At 42.4% G+C, this 26,339-nt stretch overlaps 1 protein-coding gene across 2 annotated transcripts in view; it reads right to left on the bottom strand.

The window, feature by feature from the left end:
• Positions 1-26,339, bottom strand: part of LOC126278155 (dipeptidyl aminopeptidase-like protein 6) — a 752,824-nt gene that overhangs the window by 53,855 nt on the left and 672,630 nt on the right. The gene's annotated exons all lie outside the window — the stretch shown is intronic.

The following is a 26,339-nucleotide window of genomic DNA, read 5'->3' as shown; positions in this document are numbered from 1 at the left end:
ATGCGTCGAGCATTATCCTGCTGAAATATAGGGTTTCGCAGGGATCGAATGAAGGGTAGAGCCACGGGTCGTAACACATCGGAAATGTAACGTCTACTGTTGACACCCCGTACCACCACGCCGGGTGATACGGCAGTATGGCGATGATGAATACACACTTCCAATGTGCGTTCACCACGATGTCGCCAAACACGGATGCGACCATCATGATACTGTAAACAGAACCTGGATTCATCCAAAAAAGAAATGACGTTTTCCCATTCGTGCACCCAGATTCGTCGTTAAGTAAGCCATTGCAGGCGCTCCTGTCTGTGATGCAGCGTCCAGGGTAACCGCAGCCATGGTCTCAGAGCTGATAGTTCATCCTGCTGTAAACGTCGTCTAACTGTTCGTACAGGTGGTTGTTGTCTTGGAAACGTCCCCATCTGTTGACTCAGGGATCGAGACGTGGCTGCACGATCCGTTACACCCATGCGGGTAAGATGGCTGTCATCTGAAATGGTAGTGATTCGAGGACGCTGGGATGCAAACAGTCATTAGATCTCGAGAAACGCGAGCAGCAATATCGCGATGCGATAAACCGCAATCGCGATAGGCTACAAACAGACCTTTATGAAAGTCGGAAACGCGATGGTACGCATGTCCCCTCCTTACACGAGGCATCACAACAACGTTTCACCTGGCAACGCCGGTGAACTGCTGTTTGTGTATGAAAAATAGGTAGGAAACGTTCATGTCAGCACGTTGTGGGTGTCACCGCCGGCGCCAACCTTGTGTGAATGCTCTGAAAAGCTAATCATTTGTATATCACAGCATCTTCTTCCTGGCTGTTAAATTTCGCGTCTGCAGCACGCCATCTTCGTGGTGTAGCAATTTTAATGGCCAGTAGCGTCCATTTTTAGATTCATTGACGAGCTAAAACATGAATACCACCCAATTAACAGAGTATTTCTCCACCTTTGGAACGCACTGCGGCAGCGATTCTGCGTACCATGGATTCGACAATTGCATGCTTGGTTTCCATGCATCAGCAGACGGCTACGCACAGGCCACGCAATTACCGTAAAGAGTAGGTGGTTTGCAAACACGTAGCTGGAGCCCGACGGAGTGTCAGATGTGTTCCATCGGTTTCAGGTCTGGTGAATTTGGTAGCTTATACATCAATGCTATTTTATTAGGATGCTCCTGAAACCACTGTAAAATAATTCTGTCCTTGAGAAACGAATAATTACGTTGCTGAAAGATGCCACTGTCGTCGGGGAAGACGTCAAGATAAAGGGGTGCAGACAGTCTGCAATAATGTTCACGTAGTCCATGGCTGCCATGGTGCCTTCGATTAATGCGACAGGTTACTTGGCAACCGAATCGAATGTCGCCCATTGCATAATATTGCCCCATCGTCCTGTCGTTGTGTCGCGGTGCATGTTACGAGCAGATCAGCCGGTCGCCTGGATGATGACGTACCCGTACACGTCCAGAGATGACCACCGATCTGGTGATCCATCCAATACTTTTCCATTGATCCACAACCCAATCTTGACTATCCCGCGCTCACTGCTGTTGTGATTGACGATGCCGCTGGGTTAACAAGGAAACTCGAAACAGTCATCAGCTCTTGAGCCCCATATTCAACAATCTGTTCTTATTGTTGCGCTCCAAGACAGTTTAACCTGCAGCAGCGTTGTACTCTGTCTTCAGATCTGCTACAGATCACCGCCTAACCTGACTCAAGAGCTGGCCCCCGACCTCCACATACTGGTGCTGAAGCGTGGACGTGCAACACACTGTGTCGCCTGCTTGTGTTTTCACCGTCCTTCAATCATTTTCCTTCGATGCTCACACAGCCGACCGAGATATTTGTTGCCAGGCGTAGGGCCATAATAATACTTGTTTGGATGAAATCGCTTATATCAATGCATTTGACCGCTGCGATGCATATCGTCACTAGATTACCTCTCTATTCCTTTCTACTTCGTTTATATATTTATGTTGCCGCATAACGTGCCCGCAACGTCTACTAAGGCTGCATTCAATTTATTCGGAACAGTGGCCATAGTGTTTTGTCCATTAGTGTAAATGTATCAGCTGCTAGCAAAAATAATGAAGTTTAGTTGCTCATTTCCGCACACTGTCACTTAGGCATGACGTTGACGAGACTCCGTTCAAGTAATGACTCATTCATTTGTGTGAAGGTATAAATGTAACCAGGACATTATGCGCATATTTCTGACTTACCTGCACATATTCATCACTTGAAAACAACCACTGCGGTAGAAATCAGGTGATTGTGCAATATGTTTAGACTTTTGTCTAACACAACTAAATGATGAAAGATGACCCTATTGTTAATCATAAAACTTGGTTAGCAATTTTGTTTCTCGAATATCAGCCGGATTCCATCACAATATGAAGGCAGAAAAACGAAAACGGCTTGGGAGAAAATATTTTGCACTGTTTTGCCTTTTATTGTGCACTTCTTATATTCTGACTCGACCTTCATTCTCGATAATTGTGTTGCTGTGACAGAGGTGTCCTGAAAAGATTTAATCGAGAAATTTCAGGGACGGAAGAAAGGTTAAAGCACAATGGACTGTGTCGGTGATAGTCGATTGCTGTTGGAGGTTATTCAGGGAATCGCCAACAATAGTATTCTAATGGCTGGCAAACAGATTGTGTCTTTATGGCTTTTGCGTGGGCGGGAATTGTGAAGTAAAATCATGCATAGTATCGCAAGGATAATACAAAAAAGTAGGTTAAAAGCTAAAGCTAAATTAAACAGCAATAAATTTCATGACAGTGTCGCACATTAGGACATTGAATTAGCGACTAAGTACTGGTTCGTCTTCTGGCTGAGGTGTCACTGAATGCCAGAATTGGAGGGGTATGATTGTCCAGAAGTCAATAACCAATTTTTTCATTAGAATGCCAAAAGAGTTTGCTGCTTCTCACCTACGTAGACAGAAATGAACATGAGGATAAAATAAGAGATGTCAAAGCTCTCACGGAAAGATTGCAGCATTGGTTTTCCATCTTGCTACTCGAGAGTGGAACGATAGGGACATAGACTGAAAGCAGTTCTGTGCACGGTGTAGTAATTAAAGCGGAAATAGTGCTAGGTTCTAAAAGGGCAGAGAAGAGACGGCTATGGGAACGGATGAGATACTGGAGATTATGAACAACGATGAAAAAATGAAAATGTTGGAACTGTATATATCTTTTCTGACGGGCTTGTCCGACAGAACATACACCACTCATATATGTACATGACATAACAGAGACTCAAATGAAGAAAGAAAAACTGTACTGGGGAGGGCATACAAAGTAGTGTGGAATCATTACAACAATAAGTCTATCTCACAAAAAGCCAAACTACGCTACCACGACACGTTGGTGCTCCCTGAAGTACTGCATGCAGCAGAGACCACACTAATCCTAGGGCATACACGTATCAGAGAATTAGAAAAAGTAAAACGGAAAATACGTAGGAAAATATTTGGCGCAACTAACAACAATGGAATATGGATCAAGAACCCTACGGAGGAACTATACAAACATACGGAGACAATCACAGAAAAGATTATAAAACGCAGACTACAATTCTATGGACACCTACACAGAATGCCGTCACACAGAATGACCAAAAAGATCTTTGACTGGGCAACCACTAGAAAAAACAACTGACTGGCAGAGGTAGAAAACTGAACCAACTCAACACTACACCAGACACAATAAACGACAGAATAAAATTCAGAATCATCATTAAGAATAGTAATCTATTTGAGATACACTGTGACAAACGAACAGGTGTAAAATGGACTGAAGAACGCAAGAAAGATCACAGCCGGAAGATGAAAGAAATATGGGCAACCAAAAAGGCAACCAAGATGAAGCCGAAGACACGAAGCCGACAAGAAGCTTGGACAGAGGACCGGAAACAGAAACACAGCGAGCGAATGAGGGAAGTTCGGGCAACAAAGAGGGAAGCAAAAGAATTAGCCATGTAGTTTAGTCTAGCTGCGCTCTTTAAGGGCAACGCACCAATAATAATAATAATAATAGTAACAATAATAATAATAATAATAATATACACATTTATATATATCTAGACGTTTGTCTCAGTGCAGAATCAATAATTTGCGAGTAAGGAGTTAGTGAATGATAGACGCAACACTGCAACGTGCGATAAGTAGGAAATTTTAGTCAGGCAGGTACCTTATCAGAATGGCCGAAGCGGTTAGGGCAACCGCTCATGAGAAGTAGTAAATCCAGATCAGAGTTCTGGTCCAGCACGAACGTTTAACGTTCTCCACCGAATTACCACAATGCCCCGTACGGCCGAAAGCCACGGGTTTCCGCCCACCCTTTCCCATTTTTCCTCATCCTCTATTTCATATAAAAATGATGGAACTGAATTGCTAGGCTGCAGGTATACCAGTAGTGAAACAGTATAGAGATGAAGAAAAGCTAAAGAAGAATGCATAGAGGTAAGATGTCATAAGATTCAAATATGCTACAAGGTAATGTACATAGGTCTAGACACGTGGTCTAGAGGAATCAGTTCCGCCTTGATCGTCGAGCTAGCAGGTTGTTCCTGCTTCCGCCTGTCTAGGAGCTCCACTTGTGTCGAACTTTTGTGTACTCAGTGTTGCGTGTGTATCGGCCCTTGTCACATCGCTCTTGCCTACTGGAGTTCGTTGTCGGTTCGTTCTCTGGTGGCGGCGCTCTCTGCTCGCGGAATGTCTGTCGAGTCTCCCTACTCCTCGTAGGGGTACCGTTCGTCACAGTTGTAACAAGAGAACGCCTCATGTGAAACCGGGCTTTCTAGACATTACCGATTGGGTGATTGATACGATTCAAGTTACATGTGATCAGGTAATTCTGATTCTGAACTGTATGCACTTTTTGTGAAGTTTTAAGGTCCCTTGCAAGAAGATCGGCTTCGGTCTCGGGTTGGTTCTCAACGATTTTTTGACATCGTGATATTTCCGTTAATCCAGTCCTTCTTGCAAATATGGTGATCAGATATATTCCAGTTAGAGTATCCGAAGTAGCAGATTTATTTTTTAAGACGGCGTTGCTTCCTTCCTGAGTCGTTCGGCATATTCGGCGTGAACGCTGGTCTGCCCAACATTGCTTTCAGTGTGAGAATGGTACCCGAACAGCAGAAATGTGTATTCAAAAGAATATTCCTTCACGCTTGAATGTTTGAGGTTATCATATTCATGATACGTTTGCAGGGTAAGAAAGACGCTGCTTTCTTTGTAATGAAAGTGGCCAACTCAAACCCAACTGTCCGCGCCGCGTTACTGTTTTAAAGTTGCGCTATGAAAAACATTGTCCGTTGACATTAGCTGAATTACTGTCTTCCCAGCCAGCTGTCAGTATCTCTCCAGCTTTAGTGGACGTTAGGGAGACATTACCCCAACTCCTCTCTTCTTTACGCCGTTATCGGCACGTTCAGATGCGGCCCCTGTTGACGTTGAGGCGCCGGCCGACTCAGGATGGTGAAGACTTTCAAGTCATCCCTCACGATTCTCGCCTCTCCGAGGTGATGGTAGAGCGTGTTTCTTCCATTGGAGATGCTTTGAATACTGACAATGGTTAGGTTCCTGTATCGCCAGGGATGACCAGGCTGAGTCTGTTGATACACTCCTGGAAATTGAAATAAGAACACCGTGAATTCATTGACCCAGGAAGGGGAAACTTTATTGACACATTCCTGGGGTCAGATACATCACATGATCACACTGACAGAACCACAGGCACATAGACACAGGCAACAGAGCATGCACAATGTCGACACTAGTACAGTGTATATCCACCTTTCGCAGCAATGCAGGCTGCTATTCTCCCATGGAGACGATCGTAGAGATGCTGGATGTAGTCCTGTGGAACGGCTTGCCATGCCATTTCCACCTGGTGCCTCAGCTGGACCAGCGTTCGTGCTGGACGTGGAGACCGCGTGAGACGACGCTTCATCCAGTCCCAAACATGCTCAATGGGGGACAGATCCGGAGATCTTGCTGGCCAGGTTAGTTGACTTACACCTTCTAGAGCACGTTGGGTGGCACGGGATACATGCGGGCGTGCATTGTCCTGTTGGAACAGCAAGTTCCCTTGCCGGTCTAGGAATGGTAGAACGATGGGTTCGATGACGGTTTGGATGTACCGTGCACTATTCAGTGTCCCCTCGACGATCACCAGAGGTGTACGGCCAGTGTAGGAGATCGCTCCCCACACCATGATGCCGGGTGTTGGCCCTGTGTGCCTCGGTCGTATGCAGTCCTGATTGTGGCGCTCACCTGCACGGCGCCAAACACGCATACGACCATCATTGGCACCAAGGCAGAAGCGACTCTCATCGCTGAAGACGACACGTCTCCATTCGTCCCTCCATTAAAATGAATGTTGCACCTGTGCCTTCTCCTCCATCCGTAGGAACGTCTGTTTTGATGGCTTACGACGATTTAACGCAGAAATCGTCTGCTGCTATGTCTTTCCTGTGGTCTAGTGAACCGCCATCCCTTCCTTAGTGTGATACGTTGGAGCAACAGATTACTGTGGATTCTATTGCGAATAGTCGGGTGAAGCATTCAGCTTCAGACGCTGCATTACCTGTCAGTTCTTTATCTGATGATGATGTTCATCGCTCCCGGTTGTGTTTCTCGTATTCATTTGAGTGGAGCGGGAACGCCTCCCTCCACGCAGTGGGCCTTGATGGGGCACATACATTCCGACATCAAGAAGTTATGTTGTCATGGAGTGGCGTGAATCAATGTTTCCAACCTGAGCGTGCAGCTTCTCGACGAAGAAAAAGCATAGCATGGAACCTTCACCTTCCAGTGGAGAGGATTCAAACCCGGGACCTTCGTGTCCGCCGTATGGCGGTGCTGTGGAGAGCGTGACGTGATGCGTACATTTTTTCCTAGTTCTTTTTTGGTGCTTTACACGTGTTAGATAATGCAGGCGTATATATTTCTCACCCTAAATGTTAATAGGATAAGCTCTCAGTTATGGATTGCTCCGTTGCAATTTATTTATGATTCCCAAGCTAATGAAGTGTGTTTGCAACCCGCGTTATTACATGTGTTTTATCTCTATGAGAGTGATAGGGGAGAGGTACATGTAGAAGAAAAGGAAGGTGTATGTTGTGTTCATTGATCTTGAAAAGGCTTTTGACTGTGCCAGATGGGACAAACTGATGGCAATCCTAAGGAAACATGGAGTTGACTGGAAGGATAGACGGCTAATCAGAAATTTATATTTGAACCACAGAGCAAGAGTAAGAATAGGAGGTGTGATGAGTGAAGAAACAGAAATGGGAAGAGGTGTAAGACACTGTTGTTGTTTATCACCAAGACTGTTCAATATATATCCAGAGGAAATTATTAGTGAAAGTTCTGATGGAAGGAGAGGAGTTTATATAATAGGTCGGAGAGTGGGGTGCATAAGATTTACAGACGATACGGTTGTGATGGAAGGGAGTGCACGAGAGTTGGGAGAGGAAAAATGATCTAAACACAAAATTAGAAGAATATGGGATGAAGATTAACAAGAAGAAAACGAAAAGCATGGTAATTGGAGGAAAGGGGAGAAAATGCCGTATGAAAATAGGGGGAGAGGAAGTGGAGCAAGTGAATAATTTCAGTAACTTGTGAAGTGTAATAATGGATGATATGTATTGCTCAACAGAAATTAGGAAAAGAATTGCAATGGCAAAAGAAGGATTCAAGAGGAAAGAGATAATACTTTGTGGGCCACTAAACAAATATCTGAAGAAAAGACTTGCCGAATGTTAATTGAGGAAGGAAGATGAAAGAGGACTGGAGGCAATAGAGATCTGGATATGGAAAAGAATGGGAAAAGTGAAGTGCGAAAACCGAGTAAGGAATGAAGAAGTATTAAGAAGAGTTGGAGAAGAAAGAAACGTGCTGAAAGGTATCAGAAAGAGGAAACGGAACTGGATTGGACATTGCTTGAGGAGGGACTGTTTATTGAAGGAAGGAATAGAAGGAATGGTGAAGGACAAGGGGGAAGAGGAAAAGAAGATATCAAATGCTGGAAAATATAAAAGGAGACAAATATTCAGAAATGAAAAGACTGGCTATGGACGTACAAAAGTGGAAGAGGCTTAATCCATGACCAGGCCTGCTGTAAGGCAGAATAGCATACTACTACTGCCTCCCTGGGTATTCTATGTATTTTAATATTGCGCCAGATAGTTCCGTTGACAGCCTTTGAAACGCTACACGATGATCTCGCTTTAATATTCTTTCTGCTCCATCTGGATCTGATCTTAAATATGACCGCTCATGCTTTTATAAGGAAGATGCCAATTGTTTATTTCGTCAAAATCTGCGAAACATTTAGATGAGAGTAGATTTCAACTGTGTGTTTCAAGTATTTTACAGCTTTTTCTAGTAATCTACTAGACCATTTTTTATTTTTCTGCTTTCCTATGTAGCCAGTTCTTTTCAATTGATGTAATCCCTGCCAACTTCAGTGACCACTGTGCTTTACAATTACATTTAACCACGCTCCGCAGCGGGTACATTTTTCTCGCCGTATTTGGAAGCTAAATATTTTACATCTCGCGGACCCCTCTGTGGATGATATCACTGCTGCCGTTTTGGGGGCGGGAAATCCGTTGCCAAGTCTATTATCCCTCAGTTATGGAACGGTGTGCTTCCATTGCCGTATCTCGACTTCGGGGTGCACTCATATACCTGAAAAGAGGAGGACTCGGGAATTTTATTATTCTGTCGTTAGTGATATTTATGGTACTGCTCGAGACGTCACATTAATAATTATGGGATTTCACCACGTAAAGGCGGAACCCCTGCAACTCAAAAGACTGCAAATATATGGTCTTCGTTCGCTCTCCAACCACGTTCGATTCTCCAGGATGAGTTGGCATCTCTGTATCGTCTAATTCGGATTCGAATCCGATCTCAAAGGACGTGTCTCACTATCATTCGTTCTATGGATTATCGTGAGTGGCCATCGCAACCTGATATAATGAATGAACTTTCCCGATTTTTTTTTTTCGATCTTTACACTGGAGTGCCACAGACGGTATACAGTCTGCTGATTTTATTTCCCTCCTTGATAATATTGCTACACCAGCTCTCTATGAGGAGTTTTTGGCAGCTTTTCACCTTGATGAGGTATTAGATATTGTAGTCTACTCTCTTTCCGCAAATTTCCGGATGTGGGTGGGCTCCCCAAAGAGTTTTATGTTCGATTTTAACCAACCTCTGATAGGAAATACGATAAAATCTGTCGTGAATGAAGCGCTGCAAGGGATACACATTCCGCCCTCTTTTAAGGGCGGAAAAAATGAATTCCCTAAAAGGCAGGATGTCTGTCCTTGGATCAGGTCCGACCGAAAACGCTACTCAATTTTGATTATAAAGTCGTAGTGCGGGTGATCAACAGCCGCTCGTCGTTTTGCTTGTTAACATTGAGGGGCGTTATCAAAGTTGTCTTCTGGATCCTACTTTCCTGTCTCCCGTTGCTGAATTTCCTAATCTCATCTTGATTGCTTCCACTTTTCCTGTGTCGGGAGCTTTACTTGTAACTGATTTTGATCATACGTTGGACAAGTTAGTCATGATTTTCAGTTATGAGTGTTGAAAGCAATTGGTTTTTGTGGTGTCACCGCCAGACACCACACTTGCTAGGTGGTAGCCTTTAAATCGGCCGCGGTCCGGTGGTATACGTCAGACCCGCGTGTCGCCACTATCAGTGATTGCAGACCGAGCGCCGCCACACGGCAAGTCTAGAGAGACTTCCTAGCATTCGCCCCAGTTGTACAGCAGACTTTGCTAGCGATGGTTCACAGACTTCTACACTCTCATTTGCCGAGAGGATAGTTAGCATAGCCATCAATTACGGTATTTGCTACGACCTAGCAAGGCGCCAGTATCCGTACTTTTGATATTGTGAATCGTGTACCATAAAGAGCGAAGTTCTCCATGAATGGATTGAAGTTAAGTATTCCAAAAGCTACGTCCGTTTTTCTCAGTTCTAATTCCCTTGTCATGTTCCAGACCTCACGCCAGCCTGCGTGAGCTGAGACGCATACATTTCGGCCTCCTTTATTAATACGGTTTTGGCTCTCCTGCCAACCACAACAGTTTTAATGATGCCGCACGATGGGCCTACACTTCTTTCATTACTGGAATTCAAGTGTCTATTGACAAGAACGCTCGTCTTACTCATCCCATAACAGTCTGTCTCGGTGTCCTGCAGGCGAGTCCTCCCCTCTATATGTTGTTATTCGTGTTATTTCTGGATCATTTAGCGAGGTCCATAGCCTCTCGATTCGGAGGCTGGGAGAAAGGTTCAGTGTTCGCGCATATGTCGTTGACGTTATGGTACTTCTTCGTACTCATGACGACATACCGGTGCCCAACAGCGTTATGGATACATTTTGTCGTCTTACGTGAGCACCTTCGATGATGTCCCAAAAGCTACAACGATAATCGGGCAAGTTTATCTGACGAAGCACTATTTTTCGGGTGCGTTAAGAGGTTGTGGCGAGACTGGAAGGTTTCGGCCTCGCTGATGTTCGGGCCACGTCGTGTGTTTTATTTCTTCGACGCACTGTTTTACACGTGTGTTCACGTCTCTCAGTCACTTAAAGCTCGCTTTTTTGCCCATCTGCGACCTATGAGCTTATTCCCTCCAATAAATATTCGTACAATAAATCACAAAAGGAAGGCATATTTTTGAAATTTTTCTTGATGTAAGTTATTTGAGGGTTGACATTTTTTCCCAATCGCATCTCTCTGTCAGAATGCTGTTAGGTCGATGGATGCTTCCAAATCGCGATTTCTCTAAGGAGCTCCTGTTTCCTGAGACAGATTTCGGTGTTTGGTCCAATGTTAGCCTACCGATTTTTCCGATGGAAGTAGCGTCCTCGTCGTGGAAAGTCGTGCATAACTTTATCCCCACAAACGTTCGACTTTTTCGCATTGGCCTTGGTAAGACACACCAAGGCAATCGTTGCCGTGAAAGGGGGTACATTATGTCATTGGTTGGTCGCCTGCGGATACAGACATTGGAGTTGGCTCCGCCGACAACTGACCTTTCTTGCCAAGACGATTTCAACACTGTTTCCACTGTTAAATGCAGAGGAGAGAGCGGGTAGGTGGAAGGTGTACACTGAAGGCCTCTATATGGGGGAATATTTCTTTGATTATGCGGTAGAAGAAGAAACGGAAGTCAGTATAGAAGAAATAAGGGATCCTGTCTTAGAATTACAATTTAAAAGAGCTTTGGAAGGCCTAAGATCAAATGAGGCACCAGCAATAGATAACGTCCTATCAAAATTTCTAAAATCATGGAAGAAAGTGGCAACAAAACTACCATTCTCTTTGGCGTGTAGAATGTATGAGTCTGGTGATATACCATCACATAATTACGAAGAGTGCAAGAACTGAAAATTGGGACAATTGTCTCACTATCACTTTAACAGCTCATACATCCGAGAGACTGACAGGAATAAGAAACAGAAAAATGGTAATAAAATTTATGATGTATTAGATGACTATCAGTTTGACTTTAGGGGATGTAAAAGCACCAGAGAGGCTATTATGACGTCGGAATGAAGAATCTAATTACTGAAAATCGAAGAAAGACAAAAGTAATGAGAAGTATTAGAAATTACAACAGTGAGAAACTTAACATCGGGACTGATGGTCATGAAGTAGATGAGGTTAAGGAATACTGCTACCTAGGCAGCAAAAAACCCATGACGGACGGAGCAAGGGCGACATAAAAAGCAGACTAACACTGGCAAAAAGGACATTCCTGGCCAAGAGAAGTCTACTAGCATCAAACATAGGCCTTAATTTTAGGAAGAAATGTTTGAGAACGTACGTTTGGAGCATAGCATAGTACGATAGTGCGACGGGATAGTGGGAAACCGGAATGAGGAGGTTCTGCACAGAATCGGAGAGGAAAGCAATACATCGTAAACACTGACAGGAAGAAGAGACATGAATATAGGACATGTGTTAAGACATCACGGAATAACTTCCATGGCGCTGGGGAATAAAAACTGTAGAGGAAGCCAGAGATTGAAATACATCCAGCAGAAAATTGAGGACGTAGGTTGTAAGTGATACTCTTACATGGAGAGCAGAGAGTTTCGTGGCGGGCTGCATCAAACCATTCAGCAAACTGATGACTTATTAAAAGGAGGTACTGCATACAGTCTAATAAACTGTAACTGTAGAAAAAACAAAACAAGGATGAAAATTATTTGAAACTTTAAAGGTGATTGAGATGGAAGAAAAAACTCCGAGAAGTTGGAAAAAATACTTTATAGTTGGCCATGCAAAACTAAGTAAATTGTAAATGAGGATATGATGCGGTGGACGCAGTATTTACTTCTGAATTTCAAAAAGCTAGGCACGAAACTGATACGCACAAATGCTCAGCTTATTGATAAAGTGCCAGTGGATCTCTCGCTGGGGTTAGGCCGAAGTGCAACAAGTACGTAAACCGGTAAATGAAATTAATAAATCGGGGGAAGTTACATCATATTTGGACAGAGGGATGTAGAAATTATTTTATAATCAGTCGAGAATCACATGCATCATAAATACCAACGAAATTTATTTACTGAAGTATGGCAAAAAACCGAAAGTAGATTCTGAGAGGACCAATTTGATATTAGGGAAACAAAAGGCAGTTGCGAAGCAATTCTAGAACAACGATTAATAGTAGAGTACAGATTCAAGAGAAATAAGTAAACGTACATTGAATCCGTAGATTTGATAGAGGCTTTTGATAATGTAGACTGGAATAAAATATTTTCCTTTCCTAGGGAGTGTAGAATCAGCTACAAGTCTCTTTAAGCGAAGGTGTCTGACGGAAAGATACGTGAGTGTAAACTCACGAAAAGTGTAATGCAGAGTTGTGTATTGTGACCATTAATAATTTGTACACTGAAGAGGCATTGAAGGTATGAAGGACTATTTTGATGGGGGCAGTTGTTTGCCATGGACAGGAAATCTACATTCTGTGGTTCGCTGGTGACACTGGAGTAGTCACTGAAAGTAACTGGAGTTTTGTCAGGTGCTTAATGAAATTAAAAGTATGTTCGACGGTGGCTGTATACGCACATTTTTTAAAAAAAGAAAGAAAAATAAAGTTATGATGCACACTTAGGTTGACAAGCTGGAATAAACATAGACAAGGGAATCTTGAAGCTATGATCAAATTCTGCTGCCTCGGAACTAGAGGAGATGAAGAAGGAAGTTGCAAGAAAGACGTAGCAGCAAATATTGCACAAGTTAAATGGGTTATCTGTTTAAAAAAAATCTTAAAAAGAAAACTTGAGACAGATAGATTAACCAAAAACTAGGTTTGGTGCACATCTTCGTATTGGCGAGCAATATGGACAATAATTGCTGAAAACTGTAGTTTGAGGATTGGTGGGAGGAAAGAATCGTAGAGACGGGCCTACAATGAGTATACAAGTCTGAATGTCGGTGACGTGCAGCAGCTATGCTCAGATGAGGAGGATAACTAGCAAACTGCAGAAATCGAGATCTGTATCGAATCAGCTTTAGGTCTAATAACCGGAACAACAACTATATTACTGAATGAACGTAATACTACTTCTCCCGGCGGAGGTTCGAGTCCTTCCTCGGGCATGGGTATGTGTGTGTGTGTGTTTTTGTCCTTAGGATAATTTAGGTTAAGTGGTGTGTAAGCTTAGGGACTGATGACCTTGCAGTTAAGTCCCATAAGACTTCACACACATTTGAACACACAATACTACTTCTAGACCATGTTATAAATTAATGTCCCGGTCGCTTTTAGCTGGCTATATGACATGGCTCATCTCAGTAACTAGATTTTAATGTAATGCATCATGACTGATACAGGGATTAGTGATCACAAGGTCATTGTAGCTAGGCTCAACACCATTTCTTCCAAATCCATCAGAAACAAACGCAAAATAATTTTATTTAAAAAAGCGGATAAAGTGCCACTAGAAGCCTTCCTAAAAGACAATTTCCATTCCTTCCGAACTGACTATGCGAATGTAGACGAGATGTGGCTCAAATTCAAAGATATAGTAGCAACAGCAATTGAGATATTCATACCTCATAAATTGGTAAGAGATGGAACGGATCCCCCGTGGTACACAAAAAAGGTCCGAACGCTGTTGCAGAGGCAACGGAAAAAGCATGCGAAGTTCAGAAGAACGCGAAATCCTGAAGATGGGCTAAAATTTACAGACGCGCGAAATTTGGCACGTACTTCGATGCGAGATGCCTTTAATAGGTTCCACAACGAAACATTGTCTCGAAATTTGGTAGAAAATCCGAAGAAATTCTGGTCGTATGTAAAGTACACAAGCGGCAAGACGCAGTCAATACCTTCGCTGCGCAGTGCCGATGGTACTGTTATCGACTACTGTGCCGCTAAAGCGGAGTTATTGAACGCAGTTTTCCGAAATTCCTTCACCAGGGAAGACGAATGGAATATTCCAGAATTTGAAACACGAACATCTGCTAGCATGAGTTTCTTAGAAGTAGATACCTTAGGGGTTGCGAAGCAACTCAAATCGCTTGATACGGGTAAGTCTTCAGGTCCAGATTGTATACCGATTAGGTTCCTTTCAGATTACGCTGATACTATAGCTCCATACTTAGCACTCATATACAACCGCTCGCTCACCGATAGATCTGTGCCTACAGATTGGAAAATTGCGCAGGTCGCACCAGTGTTCAAGAAGGGTAGTAGGAGTAATCCATTTAACTACAGACCTATATCATTGACGTCGGTTTGCAGTAGGGTTTTGGAGCATATACTGTATTCAAACATTATGAATCACCTCGAAGGGAACGATCTATTGACACGTAATCAGCATGGCTTCAGAAAACATCGCTCTTGTGCAACGCAGCTAGCTCTATATTCGCACGAAGTAATGGCCGCTATCGACAGGGGATCTCAAGTTGATTCCGTATTTCTAGATTTCCGGAAAGCTTTTGACACCGTTCCTCACAAGCGACTTCTAATCAAGCTGCGGAGCTATGGGGTATCGTCTCAGTTGTGCGACTGGATTCGTGATTTCCTGTCAGGAAGGTCGCAGTTCGTAGTAATAGACGGCAAATCATCGAGTAAAACTGAAGTGATATCAGGTGTTCCCCAGGGAAGCGTCCTGGGACCTCTACTGTTCCTGATCTACATAAATGACCTGGGTGACAATCTGAGCAGTTCTCTTAGACTGTTCGCAGATGATGCTGTAATTTACCGTCTAGTAAGGTCATCCGAAGACCAGTATCAGTTGCAAAGCGATTTAGAAAAGATTGCTGTATGGTGTGTCAGGTGGCAGTTGACGCTAAATAACGAAAAGTGTGAGATGATCCACATGAGTTCCAAAAGAAATCCGTTGGAATTCGATTACTCGATAAAAAGTACAATTCTCAAGGCTGTCAATTCAACTAAGTACCTGGGTGTTAAAATTACGAATAACTTCAGTTGGAAGGACCACATAGATAATATTGTCGGGAAGGCGAGCCAAAGGTTGCGTTTCATTGGCAGGACACTTAGAAGATGCAACAAGTCCACTAAAGAGACAGCTTACACTACACTCGTTCGTCCTCTGTTAGAATATTGCTGCGCGGTGTGGGATCCTTACCAGGTGGGATTGACGGAGGACATCGAGAGTGTGCAAAGAAGGGCAGCTCGTTTTGTATTATCGCGTTATAGGGGAGAGAGTGTGGCAGATATGATACACGAGTTGGGATGGAAGTCATTACAGCATAGACGTTTTTCGTCGCGGCGAGACCTTTTTACGAAATTTCAGTCACCAACTTTCTCTTCCGAATGCGAAAATATTTTGTTGAGCCCAACCTACATAGGTAGGAATGATCATCAAAATAAAATAAGAGAAATCAGAGCTCGAACAGAAAGGTTTAGGTGTTCGTTTTTCCCGCTCGCTGTTCGGGAGTGGAATAGTAGAGAGATAGTATGATTGTGGTTCGATGAACCCTCTGCCAAGCACTTAAATGTGAATTGCAGAGTAGTCATGTAGATGTAGATGTAGATGTAATGTATTCTTGTCTGATCCACAGTTAACAGGCGTTTAGAATGACATCTGTGTGGTGGGAGCTACTAACTGGTCAGCTACGAAGGAGGCAGGACCTGTCTGGAAAAGCAGTTAACTGCCGCCGCAACTCCAGATAACATTGAAGCTTGATTAGAATCTACATATATTATAAAATACATTTTTATAATGCAGGAACCCCTGTAGGGATTGTGATACTGTTTTCACTTATCGATAGACTGATTTATGAAGACGGGGTTTACGTTTCTAAAATATTATAAATTAAAGTCTCTCGTCACATTTTTCTACCTGTATGTGATTTCTAATCTGAGGAACTATAAGTTCTATAGGGATTTTGATACAGTTTTTACTAGTAGACAGAATGTCTCACGAAGAAAGTTTCTGTGTATCACTGCGTGTTATAAACAAATCGTCCTGTCATACTATACACAGCGCTGCCCTTGTCAAGGAAAGGCAGGTTGCTAGTGGTAGCGAGAATGAAAACATTAGTATTTACCACGTTATACAAGTGGTACAATGATTACCCATTACAACGTTAAAAACACAAAGTTGTTACAGTTTCATTGATAGCAGTTAACAGGAGCAAAGAGCATTAGGTGAAATCCATTGTAAGCTGGTCTGAAGTCGAAAATAAATCAGTATAAAGGGCTGCAATAAGACTGCTAACTGATCTCATGTACATGCTGGATTGGATAATGGACTGTTTGAGTAACGCTCAGTAAATGTGACACATAAGAGAAGTGGAAGTTGCCGAAACGCAGAGGCTGAACTTTTGATGGGTGGCACTTTCCCCGGAGACGAGGCGACTGTCGAAAGCGGGCGTGAGCGAGCCCACTGCTTAACGGGCTCTGATGCTGTGCTAACGTTGCGGTTATTGGGTTCACGAAGTTCTGTGAGTGCCATACACGGCAGAGGGGGTCGTGTGTCCAGAGCTTGCGAAGTTGTTACAGCGGCATCGAGGATTCCTGTGGTTATCTCTCGAGCTGTGACCCACACGACGTCGCCCGGAAGGCAAGAGCGGAAGGAAAACAGGAAGATCTCATTTTTCATACGGGAGAGTAAGAGTATTACGTAACGCAGAGAATAAGTGCATCTGTGACAGAGGTCCATAGAAGCATATGACTCTCTTAATATCTTCCACATAAGAGGAATATAAAAGTGGTACAGTCTGCTTCAATATTACATGCACTTCGACAGGTGATTATGCTCCCCAAAGCAGAGAGAGTTTCTTACCACTGTTAGCTCCATCCTTCATTGTTTCACTCGAAAACGGAACAAACGTTAAGGTACAGCGCATTACTTCAATGTTCCTCCTTCATCTTATGATCAATTTTCCATTACAATAAAAAAAATAAACACCAAAATCAAGTGTACATAATGCAAAGAAGAAAATATATTTACCAATATGTACATTAAAGGTTTCAAAATTCATGAATTACAACTACAGCCAATATGTTACATTGGTCTGTTAGACGACGCTAATTCACATCAGTTTATTGCCCGGGCGCCTAGGGTGCAACATATTTACCGTCATTCAAACGTAAGAAGCGCCACGCGTGCATTTAATTTTTTGTGCTACAGTCCAACAGTAAATTTTCGGTTCTATACCAATGTCATCAGTATCTACAGAGGTACACTGAAAGCAGTATTCAGTGCATGGCGGAGGGTACTTTACTGTGTTTTAGGTTTCCTGTGGTGCTATTGAATTTCTGACTTCTCGCTGACCATAAACTCAGTACACGGTACAGTGTTAGGAAGGTGAAATGGGACGAAAAGATTCGTCGGTAACGACGTCTGGTAATTTGATGTCAAATGACATGAAAAAGATAGTTCCCTAAGTGAAATTATGTGTTTATCCAACTTACACAGCCTGACTGTAAGTACAGCATAAGCCTGTTCAATAATAAAGGTGGCCTGAAGCAAATGGACCAGTCGTGGAGGTATAGTGATACTGAAAAAGCCTGCTCGGATGTAAACTATAATTCTTGTCTGACTGGCCTAAAAGTTTTGAGGAGTGTGTGAAGTACTGCGACATAGAAGAAGTTGGAAGCATTTTGCGTGTACAAGGCTAACATATGAGAAAAAACCTCAATGTTAATGAGGGCAACCTGAGGAAGAGGTTATTTTTACCGTAACAGAAACTTAGGTACTTAAAACTTGAGTTGTAAAACTGCTTTAGGATACCATACATAAGCGTAGACTACGGCGGTAGTTTTCTAATAGCCTTGGTCGGTTAAGATCGTAACCGACTTACCTGTACTTTAAATGTGTTGCTTACCTGTTGGGCGTTACCCCATCTAGACCATATTTTTGCGTAGGTGGTATATGTGTTATTAGATTCCCCGAGAAACCAAAAGCAGTGAACCGTCTACTAATTGAGTGAGGATATGTAAAGGGCCGCACAGCCTACGGAACCATTCTGTTCTACATAGTTATCCTAGTGGTTTTTACTTAAAAAGAAACAAAATTGAAATTTTCAGGGCTTGATTTAGGTTTCATTCGAAATTTGTTGATATTTAGGGCTTAACAGAGATGTGTTGTAGTAAAAATAAAAAAAAGATTCAGATTTATCATTTAGCGCTAGAAAACGCCATTTCCTCAAAAAAAGGGAAAATAAAGAAAAAAGAAAAACAGCAATTTCCTCGACTTATATTAAACATGTATCACTTGTTCATAAACATCTTCCCCATTTGCCAATAATAACACGAAACTCTTGCCTTTCATCAAGATGAAGAACGTTCTACTGAGTACAAGATAACAACTATAACTGCACAGATTTTTTATGTTTGTGTAAACTGTACTTGTATCAAAAGTAATTGCTTTGGTTACACAAAAGCGCAGAAATTACATAATAAACTTATTTTTATTACTTATAACATGAAAAATATCTTTGTCATAATGAAAAGTACGCAATGGACTAACAGAGATCGATTTGTGGTTCTTGCTAGGTGTAAACAAGTAAACACACAAACAGTCAAACAAAAAACAGAAGTCGTCGACTCCCAGTTTCACTATCACACTTTCATTTGTGGTTCTTTAACTACCAATGCTACTAAAGCTAGCGGTAGTCCTACCATTTACTACGTCATTTACGTACTATACCAAAACTACCAAAACTGCCAAACTGTAGTTTTGGTAGAGCGCAGCTCTACTTAACACGCAATCTGTATATATCTGGCTATGGACCTTGCCGTTGGTGGGGAGGCTTGCGTGCCTCAGCGATACAGATAGCCGTACCGTAGGTGCAACCACAACGGAGGGGTATCTGTTCAGAGGCCAGACAAACGAGTGGTTCCTGAAGAGGGGCAGCAGCCTTTTCAGTAGTTGCAGGGGCAACAGTCTGGATAATTGACTGATCTGGCCTTGTAACAATAACCAAAACACCCTTGCTCTAATGGTACTGCAAACGGCTGGAAGCAAGAGGAAACTACGGCCGTAATCATTCCCGAGGGCATGCAGCTTTACTGTATGATTAAATGATGATGGCGTCCTCTTGGGTAAAATATTATGGAGGTAAAATAGTCCCCCATTCGGATCTCCGGGCGGGGACTACTCAAGAGGATGTCGTTATCAGGAGAAAGAAAACTGGCGTTCTACGGATCTGAGTTTGGAAGGTCAGATCCCTTAATCGGGCAGATAGGTCAGAAAGTTTAAAAAGGGAAATAGATAGGATAAAGATAGATATAGTGGGAATTAGTGAAGTTCAGTGGCAGGAGGAACAAGACTTTTGGTCAGATGACTACAGGGTTATAAACACAAAATCAAATAGGGGTAATGCAGGAGTAGGTTTAATAATGAATAGGAAAATAGGAATGCGGATAAGCTACTACAAACAGCATAGTGAACGCGTTATTGTGGCCAGGATAGATACGAAGCCCACACCTACTACAGTAGTACAAGTTTATATGCCAACTAGCTCTGCAGATGACGAGGAAATTGAAGAAATGTAGAATCAAATAAAAGAAATTATTCAGATAGTGAAGGGTGACGAAAATTTAATAGTCATGGGTGACTTGAATTCGGTAGTAGGAAAAGGGAGAGAAGGAAACGTAGTAGGTGAATATGGACTGGGGCAAAGAAATGAAAGAGGAAGCCACCTGGTAGAATTTTGCACAGAGCACAACTTAATCATAGCTAACACTTGGTTCAAGAACCATAAAAGAAGACTGTATACATGGCAGAAGCCTGGAGATACTGACAGGTTTCAGATAGATTACATAATGATAAGACGGAGATTTAGGAACCAGGTTTTAAACTGTAAGACATTTCCAGGGGCAGAAGTGGACTCTGACCACAATCTAATGTTTATGATCTGTAGAATAAAACTAAAGAAACTGCAAAAATGTAGGAATTTAAGGAGATGGGACCTGGATAAGCTAAAATAATCAGAGGTTGTACAGAGTTTCAGGGAGAGCATAAGGGAGCAATTGACAGGAATGGGGGAAAGAAATACGGTAGAAGAAGAATGGGTAGCTTTGAGGGATCAAGTAGTGAAGGCAGCAGAGGATCAAGTAGGTAAAAAGATGAAGGCTAGTAGAAATCCTTGGGTAACAGAAGAAATATTGAATTTAATTGATGAAAGGAGAAAATATAAAAATGCAGTAAACGAAGCAGGCAAAAAGGAATACAAAAGTCTCAAAAATGAGATCGACAGGAAGTGAAAATGGCTAAGCAGGGATGGCTAGAGGACAAATTTAAGGATGTAGTGGCTTATCTCACTAGGGGTAAGATAGATACTGCCTACAGGAAAATTAAAGAGACCTTTGGAGAAAAGAGAACCACTTGTATGAACATCAAGAGCTCAAATGGAAACCCAGTTCTAAGCAAAGAAGGGAAAGCAGAAAGGTGGAAGGAGTATATAGAGGGTCTATACAAGGGCGATGTACTTGAGGACAATATTATGGAAATGGAAGAGGATGTAGATGAAGATGAAATGGGAGATACGATACTGCGTGAAGAGTTTGACAGAGCACTGAAAGACCTGAGTTGAAACAAGGCCCCCGGAGTAGACAACATTCCATTGGAACTACTGACGGCCTTGGGAGACCCAGCCCTGACAAAACTCTACCATCTGCTGAGCAAGATGTATGAGACAGACGAAATACCCTCAGACTTCAAGAAGAATATAATAATTCCAATCCCAAAGAAAGCAGGTATTGACAGATGTGAAAATTACCGAACTATCAGTTTAATAAGTCACAGCTGCAAAATACTAACGCGAGTTCTTTACAGACGAATGGAAGAACTAGTAGAAGCCGACCTCGGGGAAGATCAGTTTGGATTCTGTAGAAATGTTGGAACACGTGAGGCAATACTGACCGTACGACTTATCTTAGAAGAAAGATTAAGGAAAGGCAAACCTACGTTTCTAGCATTTGTAGACTTAGAGAAAGCTTTTGTCAATGTTGACTGGAATACTCTCTTTCAAATTCTGAAGGTGGCAGGGCTAAAATACAGGGAGCGAAAGGCTATTTACAATTTGTACAGAGACCAGATGGCAGTTATAAGAGTCGAGGGACATGAAAGAGAAGCAGTGGTTGGAAAGGAAGTGAGACAGGGTTGTAGTCTTTACCCGATGTTATTCAATCTGTATATTGAGCAAGCAGTGAAGGAAACAAAAGAAAAATTCGGAGTAGGTATTAAAGTCCATGGAGAAGAAATAAAAATGTTGAGGTTCGCCGATAACACCGTAATTCTGTCAGAGACAGCAAAGGACTTGTAAGATCAGTTGAACGGAATGTATAGTGTCTTGAAAGGAGGATATAAGATGAACATCAACAAAAGCAAAACGAGGATAATGGAATGTAGTCGAATTAAGTCGGGTGCTGCTGAGGGAACTAGATTAGGGAATGAGACACTTAAAGTAGTAAAGGAGTTTTGCTATTTGGGGAGCAAAATAACTGATGATGGTCGAAGTAGAGAGGATATAAAATGTAGACGCAATGCCAAGGAAAGCGTTTCTGAAGGAGAGAAATTTTTTAATATCGAGTATAGATTTAAGTGTCCGGAAGACGTTTCTGAAAGTATTTGTATGGAGTGTAGCCATGTATGGAAGTGAAACATGGACGATAATTAGTTTGGACAAGAAGAGAATAGAAGCTTTCGAAATGTGGTGCTACAGAAGAATGCTGAAGATTAGATGCGTAGATCACATAACTAATGAGGAAGTATTGAATAGGATTGGAGAGAAGAAAAGTTTGTGGCACAACTTGACCAGAAGAAGGGATCGGTTGGTAGGACATGTTCTGAGGCATCAAGGGATCACCAATTTAGTATTAGAGGGCAGTGTAGAGGGTAAAAATCGTAGAGGGAGACCAAGAGATGAATACACTAAGCAGATTCAGAAGGATGTAGGTTGCAGTACGTACTGGGAGATGAAGAAGCTTGCACAGGATAGAGTAGCATGGAGAGCTGCATCAAACCAGTCTCAGGGCTGAAGACCGCAACAACAACATCCTGTAATTGACTTTTAGATACCATAACACATCCGCAAATCGTAGGTATAAACTATGTTGCTGACGGAATAGTGTAATACAGTAAGTAACACTCGTGACAACGAAGCCATGTTTCCGCATCCAGATGGGTGTATTGTTGGTGGGGAAAGGTAGTGGCGATGTCAAATCACTCTTCACACATCATCAATGAGACAGTGAGAGAAACGTTATTTGTAAGCGTATGGAAAGGGGGGAGGGAGGAGAGGTATACAATGGATATGTGTAGAGGGACGGAAACAAAGAAAGGGGTGATGTGACTGGCAGTTCTGGAGGTGTTGGGAGGGAAGTAGGAAACAAGGGAAAGGAGGCAAATAGTGAGAGTGAAGCCTGTTTTATATGAGCGTTTGTAAGGTAGTCATGTCATTTTGATTTTTGTAAGTTATCGATGTGCGCTTCGGAGACAGAGAAACCAAGTTATGTTACTGTTAAACAATCTTTGGTATTGTTGTGGCACAGTCCTTTCCTTTGCGCAGTCTGACCCAGTCTTAGTTAAAATATTGCAGGTGATGGACGTATTCAGTTGTGCTGTGCTGACTTGTATCTGTTAGATGAAAAATGATTTATTGTAAAGGACAGCAAGGACAAATATGACTGTATATTGGTAGGCGAAGAGCATATAATTTTGAATAATTTTATTATTTATGAAGAGAAGAAGTTGGAGGTAAAACTGCAGCACTGCACAGGTAATTTGTTAGAATAAATATCAACTACTTAACTTGACTAGAGCTAAGACAAAAACCACCCCACTTCCCTGAGTCATACATTAAAATATCAACTGATTAACCTGTTTTGTTTTTTATAGAAATTCTCTGTTAACATTGCACCCTTTTCAAATAGTTGTTCACTTTGTTAAACATAGTCTTGTTTTCAGACCAAACTTATGCATGAATATCACACCAAACTTTACTCTGTCGTTTTGAATACATACTTCAATTTAAAATGGTTGTATTGGAATATGATTCCATAGGAAGAGTTGCTCTCCTCACCCCACTGTTTAAAGAAGATTTATAATTCCGCATTCTCACTTTACACCATGTGGTCTGCAACAGTTTGAATAGTTGTTTATAAATACACTGAAGAGCCAAAGAAACTGATACACCTACCTAATATCGTGTAGTGCTCCCACAGAAGTGGCTCCACACCACGTGGCATGGACTCGAATAATGTCTGAAATAATGCTGGAGGGAAGTGACACTATCAATTCTGCAGGGCTGTCCATAAATGTGTAAGAGTGCACGGGGGTGGAGATCTCTTCTGAACAGCACATAATGTTCATGTCTGTGGAGTTTGGTGGGCTGCGAAAGTGTTCAAACTCAGAAGAGTGTTCCTGCAGTCATTCTGTAGCAATTCTGGACGTGTAGGGTGTCTCACTGCCCTGCTGGAAATACGCAAGTTCGTCGCAATGTACAATGGACATTAACGTATCCAGATGATCAGACAGGTTGCTTACGTACGTGTCACCTGTCAGAGTCGTACCTAGACGTATCAGGGTTCCCACATCACTCAAACTATCACGCCCATACCATTACAGAGTCTCCACCAGCTTGGAAGTCCCCTGCTGACATGCAGTGTCCATGGATTCATGACGTTGTCTTCACACCAGTACACGTCCAAACGCTCGATACAATTTGAATCGAGACTCGTACCGCCAGGCAACATGTTTGCAGTCATCATCAGTCCAGTGTCGGTGTTGATGGGCCCAGGCGAGGCGTAAAACTTTGTGTCGTGCAGTCATCAAGGGTACACAAGTGGACCTTCGACTCCGGAAGCCAATATCGATGATGTTTCTTTGAATGGTTCGCACGCTGACACTTGTTGATGTCCCAGCACTGAAATCTGCAGCAATGTGTGGAAGGGTTGCACTTCTGTCACGTTGAACGATTCTCTTCAGTTGTCGTTGGTCTCACTCTTGTAGGGTCTTTTTCTGGCCGCAGTGATGTGGATTTGATGTTTTACCGGATTTTTGATGTTCAAGGTACACTCGTGAAATGGTCGTAAGGGAAAATCCGCACTTCATCGCTTCCTTGGAGATGCTGTGTCCCATCGCTCGTGCACCGAATATAACACCACGTTCAATTTCACTTAAATCTTGATAACCTCCCATTGTAGCAGCAGTAGCCGATTTAACTAATGCCAAAGACACTTGTTGTCTTCAATTGGCATTGCCGACTGCAGCGCCGTATTCTGCCTGTTTACATATCTCTATATTTGAATATGCATTTCTGTAGCAGTTTCTTTGGCGCTCCAGTGTAGAAATCTAGCTTAATCGCGGTCTGCTTGGTGTCTGCTGTTGTGCTTTCGAGACATTTGCAACAATGTTATGAAAACGGGAGGTAAATAGGAATTTTGATTAGAGCCAGATAATTGTTTTTCTTCAGTTGCTCATTTAGTATAAAGACAAGTTGTATTCAGGCCCCCGCAGTTCAGTTCAAATTAGGTTCTCGTTAGTCAAAGGTTAGCATATGAGTTTAAGTTGGATAACAGTTGGGGGGGCATAGTTTGGTAGTACGTACATTTTTTGTAGAGTGGGAAGTGACGCTGGGCAAAATGTCATAGAGAAATATATAGTGGGGAGCTTACACAGTTTTCTGCTCAAAATCGACTCCTTGTGGTTGGTGAGCTACATGTGCTTGCGTATAAGTCAGGCGCGAGTCATGTCTCGAGTGGGTGAGTTTCTCAGTGACAGCAGTGCTCAGTTAAGCGTAGCGAGTTCGGAAATTTTAAATCCTGAACATGCTGCAGACTGCACATGCGTAGGGGAAGGGAGATCTAGCGTCGACTTTCAGCACCGGAAGCTAACCTATTCTCACCGCGTTATCTCTCATTATAATACTGAATTTTGCGATTTTATGTCTCTTTAATCTCTATTTTGTTGTTTTCTGTGTTTTCATGAAACATCACAAGGATTGCACGACGACCTGGTACTCTCCCGCGATAGAGACCGAATATTTAAGAGCGGAAATTCACTTAGACTGTACAAAAAAAGAAAAAAAAGCCCCCACTGCGCATAAATAGCAAAGTAAATAACTAAACTCTCTAAATAAAAATTGTTTGAACAGTCAGAAAAACTGATGTAGTGATTTTCGATGTTATTTAGCACGTACACCTGAATCTGAATAATAAACTGACTGGCAGCTAACTGTTTGTAAAAGAACTGGAACAGCAACAACCGATCAGTGCCGGTGATTGTTCACACTTCGAGTCCTCTGCACAGTTGTCATACTGCTCTGCTACCTGAGTTATTGTTTACCAGTCAGTTGTGGACGACAACTGATGTCTGTAGCGGAACTGTTGTGATTTGTTCTTATATTCACTACATCTTAGCGCTCTCTTACGGAATGAGTGAAGCGAACAGTGAATTTGCTTAGAAAAGTTAGAAGATTACTAGGATCCTGCAAGAGCACCTCCAGGTTGCACTTAAACGATGAACGTACGAATGTACTGAATACACACTTGTCGCTACCGGAGACGTACGACATGCTGTGTTTGCGGGTGCAAGCGACCTGACAACAAATCTCCCTCACCTTTCTATGCAAAAATGTCAGTCACTTCGCTGTTTTCATCTGAATGTAGATAAAAGATACAAAGGATAAATTAAAAAGGCACTATTTACGGATTCCTAAGTATTTTGTACTTATCCATCATATGGTTTTTGAAGCTCTAGCAGTAGTTGTGATTTTAGGCGAACAATACTGGATATTAAGTCAATCTATTATGGGGAATACTATTGTTTACACTTTCCCAAACAT

This window comes from Schistocerca gregaria, chromosome 6 (assembly GCF_023897955.1).
Source record: "Schistocerca gregaria isolate iqSchGreg1 chromosome 6, iqSchGreg1.2, whole genome shotgun sequence".
Lineage (NCBI taxonomy): Eukaryota > Metazoa > Arthropoda > Insecta > Orthoptera > Acrididae > Schistocerca > Schistocerca gregaria.
Note: the sequence above shows the minus strand (reverse complement) of the source record. Positions and strands in the feature narration are given on the sequence as shown.